The 15,659-nt window shown below is 41.5% G+C and overlaps 1 protein-coding gene across 3 annotated transcripts in view; it reads right to left on the bottom strand.

Annotated features, from left to right (window-relative positions):
* LOC124795449 (suppressor APC domain-containing protein 2) overlaps positions 1–15,659 on the bottom strand; it is a 128,033-nt gene that overhangs the window by 33,017 nt on the left and 79,357 nt on the right. The gene's annotated exons all lie outside the window — the stretch shown is intronic.

The following is a 15,659-nucleotide window of genomic DNA, read 5'->3' as shown; positions in this document are numbered from 1 at the left end:
TCTTCTTCACTGTGAGTCCAGATCATGAAGATGTCATCAATAAATCTGTACCAAACTTTGGGTTGGCAGACTTGGGTAACCAAGAAGGCTTCCTCTAAGCGACCCATGAATAGGTTGGCGTACGAGGGGGCCATCCTGGTACCCATGGCTGTTCCCTTTAATTGTTGGTATGTCTGGCCTTCAAAAGTGAAGAAGTTGTGGGTCAGGATGAAGCTGGCTAAGGTAATGAGGAAAGAGGTTTTAGGTAGGGTAGCAGGTGATCAGCGTGAAAGGAAATGCTCCATCGCAGCGAGGCCCTGGACGTGCGGAATATTTGTGTATAAGGACGTGGCATCAATGGTTACAAGGATGGTTTCCGGGGGTAACAGATTGGGTAAGGATTCCAGGCATTCAAGGAAGTGGTTGGTGTCTTTGATGAAGGATGGGAGACTGCATGTAATGGTTTGAAGGTATTGATCTACGTAGGCAGAGATACGTTCTGTGGGGGCTTGGTAACCAGCTACAATGGGGCGGCCGGGATGATTGGGTTTGTGGATTTTAGGAAGAAGGTAGAAGGTAGGGGTGCGGGGTGTCGGTGGGATCAGGAGGTTGATGGAGTCAGGTGAAAGGTTTTCCAGGGGGCCTAAGGTTCTGAGGATTCCTTGAAGCTCCGCCTGGACATCGGGAATGGGGTTACCTTGGCAAACTTTGTATGTGGTGTTGTCTGAAAGCTGACGCAGTCCCTCAGCCACATACTCCCGACGATCAAGTACCACGGTCGTGGAACCCTTGTCCGCCGGAAGAATGACGATGGATCGGTCAGCCTTCAGATCACGGATAGCCTGGGCTTCAGCAGTGGTGATGTTGGGTGTAGGATTAGAACCCTGCCTGGAACAGTTCCGTCCTCCGTCACAGTGGGACCCACCTCCTCTTCCTCAAAATAACCCTCTCCAAACCTTCCAGGAATTTCTGACTTCCAGCCTTGCATCTCAATCCTCCTTAAAAAACTGCTGAAGCCCAGGCTATCCGTGATCTGAAGGCTGACCGATCCATCGTCATTCTTCCGGCGGACAAGGGTTCCACGACCGTGGTACTTGATCGTCGGGAGTATGTGGCTGAGGGACTGCGTCAGCTTTCAGACAACACCACATACAAAGTTTGCCAAGGTAACCCCATTTCCGATGTCCAGGCGGAGCTTCAAGGAATCCTCAGAACCTTAGGCCCCCTGCAAAACCTTTCACCCGACTCCATCAACCTCCTGACCCCACCGACACCCCGCACCCCTACCTTCTACCTTCTTCCTAAAATCCACAAACCCAATCATCCCGGCCGCCCCATTGTAGCTGGTTACCAAGCCCCCACAGAACGTATCTCTGCCTACGTAGATCAATACCTTCAACCCATTACATGCAGTCTCCCATCCTTCATCAAAGACACCAACCACTTCCTTGAATGCCTGGAATCCTTACCCAATCTGTTAACCCCGGAAACCATCCTTGTAACCATTGATGCCACGTCCTTATACACAAATATTCCGCACGTCCAGGGCCTTGCTGCGATGGAGCATTTCCTTTCACGCCGATCACCTGCCACCCTACCTAAAACCTCTTTCCTCATTACCTTAGCCAGCTTCATCCTGACCCACAACTTCTTCACTTTTGAAGACCAGACATACCAACAATTAAAGGGAACAGCCATGGGTACCAGGATGGCCCCCTCGTACGCCAACCTATTCATGGGTCGCTGAGAGGAAGCATTCTTGGTTACCCAAGTCTGCCAACCCAAAGTTTGGTACAGATTTATTGATGACATCTTCATGATCTGGACTCACAGTGAAGAAGAACTCCAGAATTTCCTCTCCAACCTCAACTCCTTTGGTTCCATCAGATTCACCTGGTCCTACTCCAGATCCCATGCCACTTTCCTTGACGTTGACCTCCACCTGTCCAATGGCCAACTTCACACGTCCGTCCACATCAAACCCACCAACAAGCAACAGTACCTCCATTATGACAGCTGCCACCCATTCCACATCAAACGGTCCCTTCCCTACAGCCTAGGTCATCGTGGCAAACGAATCTGCTCGAGTCCGGAATCCCTGAATCATTACACCAAAAACCTGACAACAGCTTTCGCATCCCGCAACTACCCTCCCGACCTGGTACAGAAGCAAATAACCAGAGCCACTTCCTCATCCCCTCAAACCCAGAATCCCCCACAGAAGAACCACAAAAGTGCCCCACTTGTGACAGGATACTTTCCGGGACTGGACCAGACTCTGAATGTGGCTCTCCAGCAGGGATACGACTTCCTCAAATCCTGCCCTGAAATGAGATCCATCCTTCATGAAATCCTCCCCACTCCGCCAAGAGTGTCTTTCCGCCGTCCACCTAACCTTCGTAACCTGTTAGTTCATCCCTATGAAATCCCCAAACCACCTTCCCTACCCTCTGGCTCCTATCCTTGTAACCGCCCCCGATGCAAAACCTGTCCCATGCACCCTCCCACCACCACCTACTTCAGTCCTGTAACCCGGAAGGTGTACACGATCAAAGGCAGAGCCACGTGTGAAAGCACGCATGTGATTTACCAACTGACCTGCCTAAACTGTGATACATTCTATGTGGGGATGACCAGCAACAAACTGTCCATTCGCATGAATGGACACAGGCAGACAGTGTTTGTTGGTAATGAGGATCACCCTGTGGCTAAACATGCCTTGGTGCACAGCCAGCACATCTTGGCACAGTGTTACACCATCCGGGTTACCTGGATACTTCCCACCAACACCAACCTATCCGAACTCCGGAGATGGGAACTTGCCCTTCAGTATATCCTCTCTTCGCATCATCCGCCAGGCCTCAATCTCCGCTAATTTCAATTTGCCGCCACTCATACCTCACCTGTCTTTCAACAACTTCTTTGACTCTACACTTCTGCCTCGACTGACATCTCTGCCCAAACTCTTTGTCTTTAAATATGTCTGCTTGTGTCTGTATGTGTGGATGGATATGTGCGTGTGTGCGAGTGTATACCTGTCCTTTTTTCCCCCTAAGGTGGGTATTTTCGCCCCCGGGATTGGAATGACTCCTTACCCTCTCCCTTAGGGGCCACTTCCTTTCGTCTTTCCCTCTCCTTCCCTCTTTCCTGATGAGGCAACAGTTTGTTGCGAAAGCTTGATTTTTGTGTGTATGTTTGTGTTTGTTTGTGTGTCTATCGACCTGCCAGCACTTTCGTTCGGTGAGTCGCCTCATCTTTGTTTTTATATATATATTAGAAGATATAAATATAATGGAAGGAAACATTCCACGTGGGAAAAATTATTTGGTCTTTAAATATGTCTGCTTGTGTCTGTATGTGTGGATGGATATGTGCGTGTGTGCGAGTGTATACCTGTCCTTTTTTCCCCCTAAGGTAAGTCTTTCCGCTCCCGGGATTGGAATGACTCCTTACCCTCTCCTTTAAAACCCACTTCCTTTCGTCTTCCCCTCTCCTTCCCTCTTTCCTGATGAGGCAACAATTTGTTGCGAAAGCTTGAATTTTGTGTGTATGTTTGTGTTTGTTTGTGGTCTATCGACCTGCCAGCGTTTTTGTTCGGTAAGTCACCTCATCTTTGTATATAATATTAGAAGATATATGTTGACAACCTTGAATATATATATATATATAAAAAAAAATAGACGGAAACATTCCACGTGGGAAAAATTTATCAAAAAACAAAGATGATGTGACTTGCCGGGGCGGAGGGGGGGGTCTTGTGTGGATGGATATATATGTGTGTGTGTGTGTGTGTGTGTGTGTGTGTGTGTGTGTGTGTGTGTGTGTGTGTGTGTGTGTGTGTGTGCGAGCGAGTGTATACCCGTCCTTTTTTCCCCCTAAGGTAAGTCTTCCCGCTCCTGGGATTGGAATGACTCCTTACCCTCTCCCTTAAAAGCCACATCCTTTCGTCTTTCCCTCTCCTTCCCTCTTTCCTGGCGAAGCAACCGTTGGTTGTGAAAGCTTGAATTTTGTGTGTATGTTTGTGTGTCTATCGACCTGCCAGCGGTTTCGTTCGGTAAGTCACCTCATCTTTGTTTTTATATATAATTTTTCCCACGTGGAATGTTTCCTTCTATAAACAAAGATGATGAGACTTACCAAACAAAAGCGCTGTCAGGTCGATAGACACACAAACAAACACAAACATACACACAAACTTCAAGCTTTCGCAACCAACGGTTGCTTCGTCAGGAAAGAGGGCCTTTACAAATGTCTGCTTGTGTCTGTGTATGTGCGGATGGATATGTGTGTGTGTGTGTGTGTGTGCGAGTGTATACCCGTCCTTTTTTCCCCCTAAGGTAAGTCTTCCCGCTCCTGGGATTGGAATGACTCCTTACCCTCTCCCTTAAAAGCCACATCCTTTCGTCTTTCCCTCTCCTTCCCTCTTTCCTGGCGAAGCAACCGTTGGTTGCGAAAGCTTGAAGTTTGTGTGTATGTTTGTGTGTCTATCGACCTGCCAGCACTTTTGTTTGGTAAGTCACATCGTCCTTGTTTTTAGATATATTTTTCCCACGTGGGAAACATTCCACGTGGGAAAAATATATCTAAAAAGAAAGATGATGAAACTTACCAAACAAAAGCGCTGGCAGGTCGATAGACACACAAACAAACACAAACATACACACAAAATTCTAGCTTTCGCAACCAATGGTTGCCTCGTCAGGAAAGAGGGAAGGAGAAGGAAAGACAAAAGGATATGGGTTTTAAGGGAGAGGGTAAGGAGTCATTCCAATCCCGGGAGCGGAAAGACTTACCTTAGGGGGAAAAAAGGACAGGTATACACTCGCACACACACACATATCCATCCACACATACACAGACACAAGCAGACATTTGTAAAGGCAAAGAGTTTGAGCAGAGATGTCAGTCGGGGCGGATGTACAGAGGCAAAGATGAAGTTGAAAGACAGGTGAGGTATGAGCGGCGGCAAATTGAAATTAGAAATTAGCGGAGATTGAGGCCTGGCGGATAGCGAGAAGAAAGGATATGCTGAAGGGCAAGTTCCCATCTCCGGAGTTCTGACAGGTTGGTGTTAGTGGGAAGTATCCAGATAACCCGGACAGTGTAACACTGTGCCAAGATGTGCTGGCCGTGCACCAAGGCATGTTTAGCCACAGGGTGATCCTCATTACCAACAAACACTGTCTGCCTGTGTCCATTCATGCGAATAGACAGTTTGTTGCTGGTCATTCCCACATAGAACGCTTCACAGTGTAGGCAGGTCAGTTGGTAAATCACGTGGGTGCTTTCACACGTGGCTCTGCCTTTGATCGTGTACACCTTCCGGGTTACAGGACTGGAATAGGTGGTGGTGGGAGGGTGCATGGGACAGGTTTTACACCGGGGGCGGTTACAGGGGTAGGAGCCAGAGGGTAGGGAAGGTGGTTTGGGGATTTCATAGGGATGAACTAAGAGGTTGCGAAGGTTAGGTGGACGGCGGAAAGACACTCTTGGTGGAGTGGGGAGGATTTCATGAAGGATGGATCTTATTTCAGGGCAGGATTTGAGGAAGTCGTATCCCTGCTGGAGAGCCACATTCAGAATCTGATCCAGTCCCGGAAAGTATCCTGTCACAAGTGGGGCACTTTTGGGGTTCTTCTGTGGAAGGTTCCAGGTTTGAGGAGATGAGGATGTGGCTCTGGTTATTTGCTTCTGTACCAGGTCGGGAGGGTAGTTACGGGATGCAAAAGCTGTTTTCAGGTTGTGGGTGTAATGGTTCAAGGATTCCGGACTGGAGCAGATTCGTTTGCCACGAAGACCTAGGCTGTAGGGAAGGGACCGTTTAATGTGGAATGGGTGGCAGCTGTCATAATGGAGGTACTGTTGCTTGTTGGTGGGTTTAATGTGGACGGACGTGTGAAGCTGGCCATTGGACAGGTGGAGGTCAACATCAAGGAAAGTGGCATGGGATTTGGAGTAGGACCAGGTGAATCTGATGGAACCAAAGGAGTTAATTTTAAATTTCTAATTTCAATTTGCCGCCGCTCATACCTCACCTGTCTTTCAACTTCATCTTTGCCTCTGTACATCCGCCCCGACTGACATCTCTGCCCAAACTCTTTGCCTTTACAAATGTCTGCTTGTGTCTGTGTATGTGTGGATGGATATGTGTGTGTGTGCGAGTGTATACCTGTCCTTTTTTCCCCCTAAGGTAAGTCTTTCCGCTCCCGGGATTGGAATGACTCCTTACCCTCTCCCTTAAAACCCATATCCTTTTGTCTTTCCTTCTCCTTCCCTCTTTCCTGACGAGGCAACCATTGGTTGCGAAAGCTAGAATTTTGTGTGTATGTTTGTGTTTGTTTGTGTGTCTATCGACCTGCCACGTGGAATATTTCCCTCTATTTTTTTTATATATATATATATATATATATATATATATATATATATATATATATATATATATATATATATATATATATATATATATATATATATATATATATATATATATATATATATATATATATATATATATATATATATATATATATATATATATATATATATATATATAGTCCTCAAAATAATTCTCAGACATCAAAAAATTTACAATAAAAAACTAGTTTGTACCTTTGTAGATTTTAGAAAGGCGTATGACTCAGTGGATCGTGAATCTCTTTTCCAAATTGTGAAAGAACAAGGCCTGGATCCTAAAACCACGGCAATTATCAGAGACACGCTAACTGGTACAAAATCAAAAGTAAAGTTCAGAGGAGAACTTTCAGAATCCTTTGAAATAAAAACAGGCGTGAGGCAAGGTGATGGACTCTCTCCGTTGCTATTTAACTGCGTTCTAGAAAAAGTAATACAAGAGTGGTGCGAACGAAAATTGGAGTTCAAAATTGACCAACCAGTGAAATTAGGACGAACAAATATTCGAATAGACTGTTTGGCCTTTGCAGACGACTTGGTTATTCTAACGCAGGACATCCAAATTGCTCAGAAACAAATAGAAATTCTTAAAGAAACAGCAGAAAGAGTAGGTCTCCAAATCTCATTTGAAAAAACACAGTATATGACTAGCAACAAACTGGCACCCAAACTTTTGAAAACTAAGTATGGAAAAATCAAAAGAGTTTCGCAATTCAAATATTTAGGTGAAACAATCTCAGAGACTGGTCTAGAAAAAATTGGAAATGAAATTCGTTGTCAAAAGATGGAGACAGCTTTTAGACTTACAAAAGACATCTACAACAAAAAATGTCTCTCGAGGTACTCTAAATTGAGACATTACAACACGGTCATAAAACCAGAGTGCCTTTATGGGGCTGAAACGCTAATTTTAAACAGAAAAAAGGACATTCAAGAAATCCAAAAAAGAGAAAGAAAAGTAATCAGAAAAATTCTAGGTCCAAAATATACTGAAGAAGGAACATACAGGCTAAGAGCAAATAGTGAAATTCAACAATACACCAGCATATATTCGGATATGAAAAAACGCAGATTAAAATTTTATGGGCATATTAAAAGAATGGATGCTACCAGACTAACTAAACAAGTAGTGGAATTCTACGAAAATCGAAGTAAAGCTAAATTTGAGACAATAAAATGGATTGCTGCTATAAAAGAGGACATGAAGGAGGCAGATATAAAACAAGATGAAATTCAAGACAGAAAATTATTTAGGCAAAAAATTCATGACTGGGTAGTTGGTCAAGCTGAAAAACCAAAAAAATCTGGAACCACATGGTCTGATGAAAGGAAAAGAGCTCATTCCGAGAGAATGAAAACAATTTGGGCAGAGAGAAAGTCTAAAAGAAAATAACTGAATGCCCCGTGATTGTACTTCGCGTGGTCCAGTAGGGCCCAAACGTGAATAATAATAATAATAATAATAATAATAATATATATATAAAAAATTGCTTAAAAGATTCAACAATGCCTTTAATTTTTTCCCTTGACAATGCTGTTTCAATCATTCATGTTCTAATGACTAGTGAACAATGTATGTATATTTCAGAGCACTCATTGCACTACGTCTTAAGTTTGTTCATTTAAGAGTTGCGATGAGTGTAATTTGGTCTTGGGAGTGGCTGGAGAGTACGCTATACTGAATGCCTGTATAAGAGATCTCCATATCATAGCCACTGGCTAGAGATCAGGGTGGTTAGTGGGGACTTCTACAAATGATTTTGCAGTAGTGAAACAACTGGCAGAACTACAATTTCCTTGTCCTCCCATAGATTTCTCAATATTACACATTCTCTCTCGGAGATGTTTGATCTTAGCATTGGCAACTTGCTAAGTACTCTCCAGGTTTTGCGCTGAACCTCTTCTACTGCTTCTGGCGGTAGAGAGCTACCATATGCTCCACAGTCCTGATGTAATCTGCTATGTGTAGCATTTTTGGAGTGGGCATGAAATGTAGCCCTTTAGCAAGGATCTTCACTGTATCCTCATTCAAACGTTTGTCAGTGACATTAGTTACAGTACAGCTCTCTGCATCTTGGCTTGGCTTTTGTGTAAGTGATCAAAATTTGCTTTCTGGCAACAACTGCATTGATTCTGCTTGTGACCATGTCACATTGTCAACCCAATCCCAAGAACCTGTAGAGAGTTTAGTGTGTATGTAAAGAGAGTGATGAAAATCATCAAACTGAACAGGTGACGCAGTCAAAATTGAGAACCTGAGGAACAGGTCAAAACTGAGACCAAGGAAGAGCAGCCAAAAATTGCTTATCTACCTTAAGCTGGCCCAATATGCGGAAGGACTGATAGGCCCTATGGAAACATGGCATCTATTTTATTTCGCTCTCTTCAACTAAGATAAAAATATTATTTGTAATGTCAACAATGATCTAGGTCTCCGAAGGCTGGGTGTGTATCACATTCCACATGAATGTGGCATGTCTTACATGAGGCAGACTATCAAAACAGTTGAGGTGAGATGCAAGAAACATCGGCAACAAACTTGACTAAAATAACCAAGTAAACCAGCTGCTGCCAAGCACTGCCTCAAATATAATCATGAAATGAAATACAATAAGACCAATATCATGGTACAAATGTCCATTTTTTGAGACAGTATAGTTGAGGAGTCTATTGAACTTAAGCTGTCAGAAAACCTAATTAATAAGGACAATAGTTTCAATTTAAGTAACACTTGGGGTCAGGCACTTGATTGATTAAAATCTCACTGGCCATCACATATACCAGAGTTGGAAAGTGCTGAGAAAATTTGCATTTCATGAAATTTCAGTGAGAGTTCTGAAAAACAAAAGAGCATCAAACGACATAGTGGGTGTCGGGAATTTAACTCAGCTATAAACAACTGCACGAGACCAACAATAGTTCACAGTCTTGCTGGAGTTCAGGCAGTGAGACACACAGCAGCAAACTCACAGACCTGTACAAGGCGGCTGGATTGGTCGTCAAGATACTGAGCACACAATGGAAACAAGAACACTGGATGCACACTATTAAAAAACCTACCATGCTTCGACTATAGTTGGTGCCTAAACAAAAGTGTCAATCACCATAACATGAGTACTAAGTGTATCTTGTCAGTATATGAAGGCTGGTGTGAGTATGACAGTTGGTGTAGTCTCCCACTGGTTTTACATGCTAACATTCACGTCGTGTCACAAAAGCAGGAGACCATGTTAACAGTCATGCTCTGATAAGCCTTCTGGTACTGACTGACAACTTACACTTATTAATGACATAATGGTGGTTAACAATATACATAGGTATCTGTTATAGTGTAAACAAAGCAGTTTATTATTATTTTTATATTTTTTTATAAAAAAATATGTTTTTTAAAATGGTGTTAGGATGTTTTCACATCACTGAAAGGCAATTTTCCTGTTTGTTTTCATTAATACGAAGATGGTTACTAGTCAACCAAAACCAGTTATCATCTAATAACTTTTCCTTTGTGGGGGACCACAGTCATGCATCTGAAAGAAATTTCCACAATTTGACAGTAAATTATTAATAATTTATTTCACACCATCATAATTTTGGTTTTATAGCCATTAATAAAATGTATACATCATACAATGCACTGCATGATGTGAGGATCAAAAAGTCATTACTTAATTTAAGAACCGTATGTCCATGTCACAAAATGTTCAGCATGCCTAAATGACATAACATTTTCAAAATAACATATACCTTGCCTTATAAACCAGTTGTAATGTTACAGGGGATGGGTACATGTCAGATACATAATAAGTTTGAAATTGTGTACAATGAATAAACACACTGTTAATGTGTCTCTGACAGTCTATACATTGTTGTGACCTACATTCACCACATCCATACATCAACTGGCATTACAATTTGTCAACATAAGGGCAAAGGTTGTTACAAAGTAACACCACTGTGTAGCCGCATGATCTTTAGACCGGCAAAGGCATTACCAAGGAAAGTAAAAGGGATTGTTTAGTTGGCTAAGTGCTTAACCACAACCTTATAATACAAGCTCATAACAGCCTCTTATAGAGACACAATGCAATACTCCATTCTCAAAGTGTAAATATAAACATTTTTGCATGCACAACAAAATGTGATACAAAAAATAATAGCACACATGTTGTATTATAAAATAGTAATCATCTGATTCCTGGTGACTTACATAAAAAAGCATACATATCCAGCAATTAGCAAGACCCATGTGAAATGCAGACACACCACAAAATTCTTGTCCACAACAAAACATAGGAGGAGAGGGAGGAAGAATTGTACAGGAGAAAGGGCATTGGGTGCCAGGGGGACTGTAGGGGAGAAAGGGAGGAACAGACAATAGATGGTAGAATGATGGATATGATATTGAGGGGTGACAGTAGGAGGGGGTTGTAAGGAGAAAGGTGGTTAGACCAATGACAATACATTGGTAAATGTGGGAGTTGGGGGACGTGGGGGATGAGGTGGAGGGTGGTTAGGGGAGGACTGGGGTGAATGGGAGGGTTCAGAGGGGGATGTGCAGCAGATAGGGTTGGAGGGGAAAGAATAGACGAACTATTGTATATTAAACAATGGGAACTCCAGGTAGGAATAACAACAATATACGGAATAAGAGAGATTGCCACTCACCATAAAAATGGTCCATCTTTATGCTGAGTAGCAATCTATCCTATTCCTTATTTGTTAAAAATGGTAGAGTGGTGTGCTATATTATGTACCTAATCATACACTGCAGCACAACATGAATATTCATCTACTTCATATTAATTCAGTCTTACATCATACACATGGGTTCTGTATATATTTTTTTGAGGTGACAAACTTACATATAATGACATAAGAAATCTATCAAAAAATATTAAGAGCTACTAAACATTAACATTATTATATAGTACTGAAAGGTTATATAATATATATGATTACATTATAGAGCTAGTACACAGACTAACTTAACACATGTGGTTCTGCTAAAATCAAGTATACACTCACAGGTTCAGTAATGTGATTACATACACAATACGGATCTAAGATTCAAAACGGGTGGTGTTTATAGTCCAGTAGTTTCATAACAGAAACATTGAGGGGATTGGGAGGGGGTTGGAATTGGAGGTGGGAGAAAGGGGAGGTGAGGAAGGAAGTGGACTGGAGATGATAAACTGGTATATACGGGCACAGACGGGTATTGCATTATTTCTGGTTCCACACGACAGCTGCAGTGCAAGCATACAAGTGCTTTGCGCCTGAAGAAAGGATGGATCCTACAAATTATTTCTCTTGCTTGCTTATGTAGAATTTGTTGCTTATCACCACCATCAGCAGTGACAACTGGCAATGAATGGAATTAAAAATTCACTAAATAACTCGCTATAAGCACATTTAATGCTTGTAGTGGCTATGACATCATAGCATTACACTCAGAATACTACTTAACGCTCACTGGCTGTCAGGGAGCGCATGATGTAGGTACGCAGAATAAGCCTAAATTTGAACCCCATCATTTGTGACTCCAACAATAATCAATATGGTTCTGCTAGTTTCCAGCAAGTCACTGGATTATTGGCATCATTACAAAGAAAATGTGGACTTTGGATTACAAAAAGCTAGTGTTTGTAACCCAGTACATAAAAAGGAAAACACAAGGTCCATGTTGTGTATGTAATGATACCACTGATCCAGAGATAGTTGCTGAAATCTACAAAAACCATATTGATTAAATCAGTATCAATCTACTTACCTCATAATGAGAGTTTATATCATATATCATGATGCTGAGGGAATTAGATTAGGAAGTGAGACACTTAAAGTAGTAAAGGAGTTTTGCTATTTGGGGAGCAAAATAACTGATGATGGTCGAAGTAGAGAGGATATAAAATGTAGACTGGCAATGGCAAGGAAAGCGTTTCTGAAGAAGAAAGGTACAAGTTGCTAAATAAGGACACGCTAGTTCTTCTTTTGGTTCATTTTATGTTCAGCAACCTGTACTAGTACTAAAGTTAAAACGCATCACTATGCTGCTTGCCTTGAAAGTCTAGGTTTCATCACCAGAAAAAGATGCTGGATCTTTGTGCTGTTCATTATTGCTCTGTTGTCCCAGATCTTGGTGAGCCTCTTCATAGCCACCTGCGCTGTCTTCTTATCTTATCTTCACAACTTCCTAGGTCACAGATGGCTGGCCCAAGACAGGCGAAAGAATGCACAACTTCCAGTTCCTTTAATTGACCTGCGAGTTGTACCTGTGCTCCACAATCAATTATCATGAGTCTGAACTTTCTGAGATTGATGTCTAAGTCATATGCAGGACTAATGATCTTTACTTTTGTTAGTAGCTCAGTAAGTTCATCTTCAATGCTGGCTGAAAGCATGGTGTCGTCAGTACATCAGAGGTTGTTAATAGTTGTTGCATGAATTGAGATGCCTTTAGTCCAACCATCAAAGGCATTCCTAATGAGATGTTCTGCACAGATGTTGTACAATTGAGGGTAGGACACAAATCTGTCCGACACCTTTTGATATATTGAAGAAATCAGACATTCCAGCACTTGTGTTCAGAGCTGTGGGGTGACTATCATATATACTTCTGATTAGTGCTATCAAGTTTGGTGGGAACTGAATTCTGCAAGCACCCGCCACAACTATTCCCAGACGACACAGTCAAAGGATTTACTCTTGCCATGAAAGCAGAGGAAAACACTAACACAGAACTCTTGTGATTTCTCAATTATTTGTTGTTATGTGAGGCTCAATGCATGGCTTGAAATGGCAGTTCACAATGTAGAGCAAAATTCTACTTGCGTGAGATATGAGTGCAACAGTTTGGTATTTGAGGCAGTTTCTAACTGCCCATTTATGGAGAACACAAAGAATAAGATGTCTGAACAAAACAAATTATATTTTGTCATTTGGTGTTGACAGGTTTTAAAAGACTAGTTATGAAATTTTGATTTAAGAACCCAGAGTTACTTGAAAGTAAGAAAATCACAACACAACAAACAAATTATTTCTGCACTTGACTCATACAGCAGCCTCTGGTAACTGTTTCATATAATATCTAGATTAGTGAAAGAAGTAGCTCTAAGTACTTATAATATTCTTGAAAAAAATTAAACCAATGTGCCAAATGTACAGACGATGTGTCACTGCCAAGTAACATAGCTCAACTAACTAACTTGACTATACATAAAAATAAATGCTGTGGTATAGTACAGACGATGTGTCACTGCCAAGTAACATAGCTCAACTAACTAACTTGACTATACATAAAAATAAATGCTGTGGTATAGTACAAAAAAATAACTGAAAGAAATACACAGTGAGATAAATAGAAATGACTTTTATTCAAAGACAATAATTACAGCGAAGTCACCACAATTTATGATGGACCCCTGGAAATTACAGAAGATGGGACATGGTTCTTAATAGGGTGTGTGATCACCACAGATGGTAATGAATACTCTGCAATGTGCTCCCATGCTGGCCACTTGGTTGGTAAGGAGTTCTTGTGGTAGGGCATTCCATCCATCCACCAGCGCGGTTGATAACTGTGACCACAGTTTGCTCACTGGTCAACATGTTTGCAACATTGTACTCCTTCCCCACATACATCTTTTCACAGTTGCATTTAATCCTGACTTGTTGCTAACCGCACTCGTGGAGGACTAGAACACCCTATCACAAGAACTTCTTACCAACCAGCAGCAAAAATGGAATTTTGTTGGACAGAACGCAATGCCCTGTCAAAGAACTGTTGTGTACTTAAGCAAGAAGTACTCAACAAGTACTACAAGAGGACACCACCAGATACGCACAACCACTCGCCTTGTGTCTCTCCATTCTGTGCAGCAGTCTCCATATGGTGCTCACAATCCCAGACTTCTTTCTGCTCATTGCCACTTCCTTGCTCCATGCCACTTCCTCCAGAGCATCATGTATGTTTGCTGATAGTGTGGAGAGGCAATAGGGAACACTGTCAACTTTGGCCTACTTTGCTTTCAACTTGCACTGGTGGACATGGGTATCCTTCTGCTGATAGTCTTGAAACACTTTGTGTTGCAGGCAATCAGTTAGTTCCACACCAACAATCACACAGTTAACTTCAGTTCCTACCCTTAGATCAGACAGTACTCTGAAGATTACCTTTTGTCACAGAACTACGAATAGAAACAGGATGTATAGAAATGTTACTATTAGCAGTGATACTTAAAATATCATAGACTATCAAGACACAGCAAAGTTAGTTAGATATGACTGTATAATATTTAGGACTTCAAGTCCCATGCGTCAAAGTGTATCAAGTTAAGTAACACTTTGTTACATACTTTTAATAAATGTTATTTATTCTTTCTTATTGCATTGCTACTTCATTTTATAATGCCATCCTGTCACAGCAAGTGTTTGCTTAATAATCATAGCATGCAATGACTTATGACCATCATCAAGGGGCTGTAGCAGGGAAACATTTTTCTGCTGCCATAGATGTTTGAGCTGAATTAAGGGTAGCTTTCAGTTACTACATTCACAACAAAAACCATCCTACCTTTTGTAATGTCCCTGGGACCATCATAACTCACGGTGACTTCTGTTTAATCATTGTCTCACTGTGTATGTCTTTCAATGACCTTCTATACTATACAATACTGTAACAGTTCTTTCTATGTATTGTCCAAGTTTCATCGAGCTATGTTCCTTGGCAATGACACATCATGTGAAAGTTACTTTTGTCCTTAAGTTTTGCACATCAGTGTATATTGAGGTATGAATAAAAAACACATTCTTTAAAGGAGAGGTGTACAAATTGCATTTAATATGCTTAATGGCAACAGCATGTTATTGCTATGACAAGAGCATATATTTTCAGTCAATGCAAAGGACATTAAAAAACAGTACAATCAGAATGATTACGTTAAGAGTAACTTTCTCTCTAAGAACTCAGTACTTCCCAAATAGTGCCCCAAAAGTTTGCAGCTATGCTAGACAAGTCTGTGTTTTTAGGGAAGAGCTATGTAATGCATAAGGTTTGTTTGCTTCCACACTGCTAAATGGCTGGACCCAATCCTTGTCTGTCACGTGAACTATCATCACTAATATTTCTCACTTCAGTTTCCCCCTAAAGTGATACAATTGTAGAGTATGAATCTTCAACTCAACTTACTTTCCTAAATTACTTTCACTAATTTGGTATTTTTGTTTTGTAAAAATCTGTACAGTTTTCTAAGCTCTAGGATCCGTTGCATCAG

This window comes from Schistocerca piceifrons, chromosome 4 (assembly GCF_021461385.2).
Source record: "Schistocerca piceifrons isolate TAMUIC-IGC-003096 chromosome 4, iqSchPice1.1, whole genome shotgun sequence".
NCBI classification, from domain to species: domain Eukaryota; kingdom Metazoa; phylum Arthropoda; class Insecta; order Orthoptera; family Acrididae; genus Schistocerca; species Schistocerca piceifrons.
The sequence above is the reverse complement of the archived record's forward strand: the minus strand, read 5'-3'. Positions and strand labels throughout refer to the sequence as shown.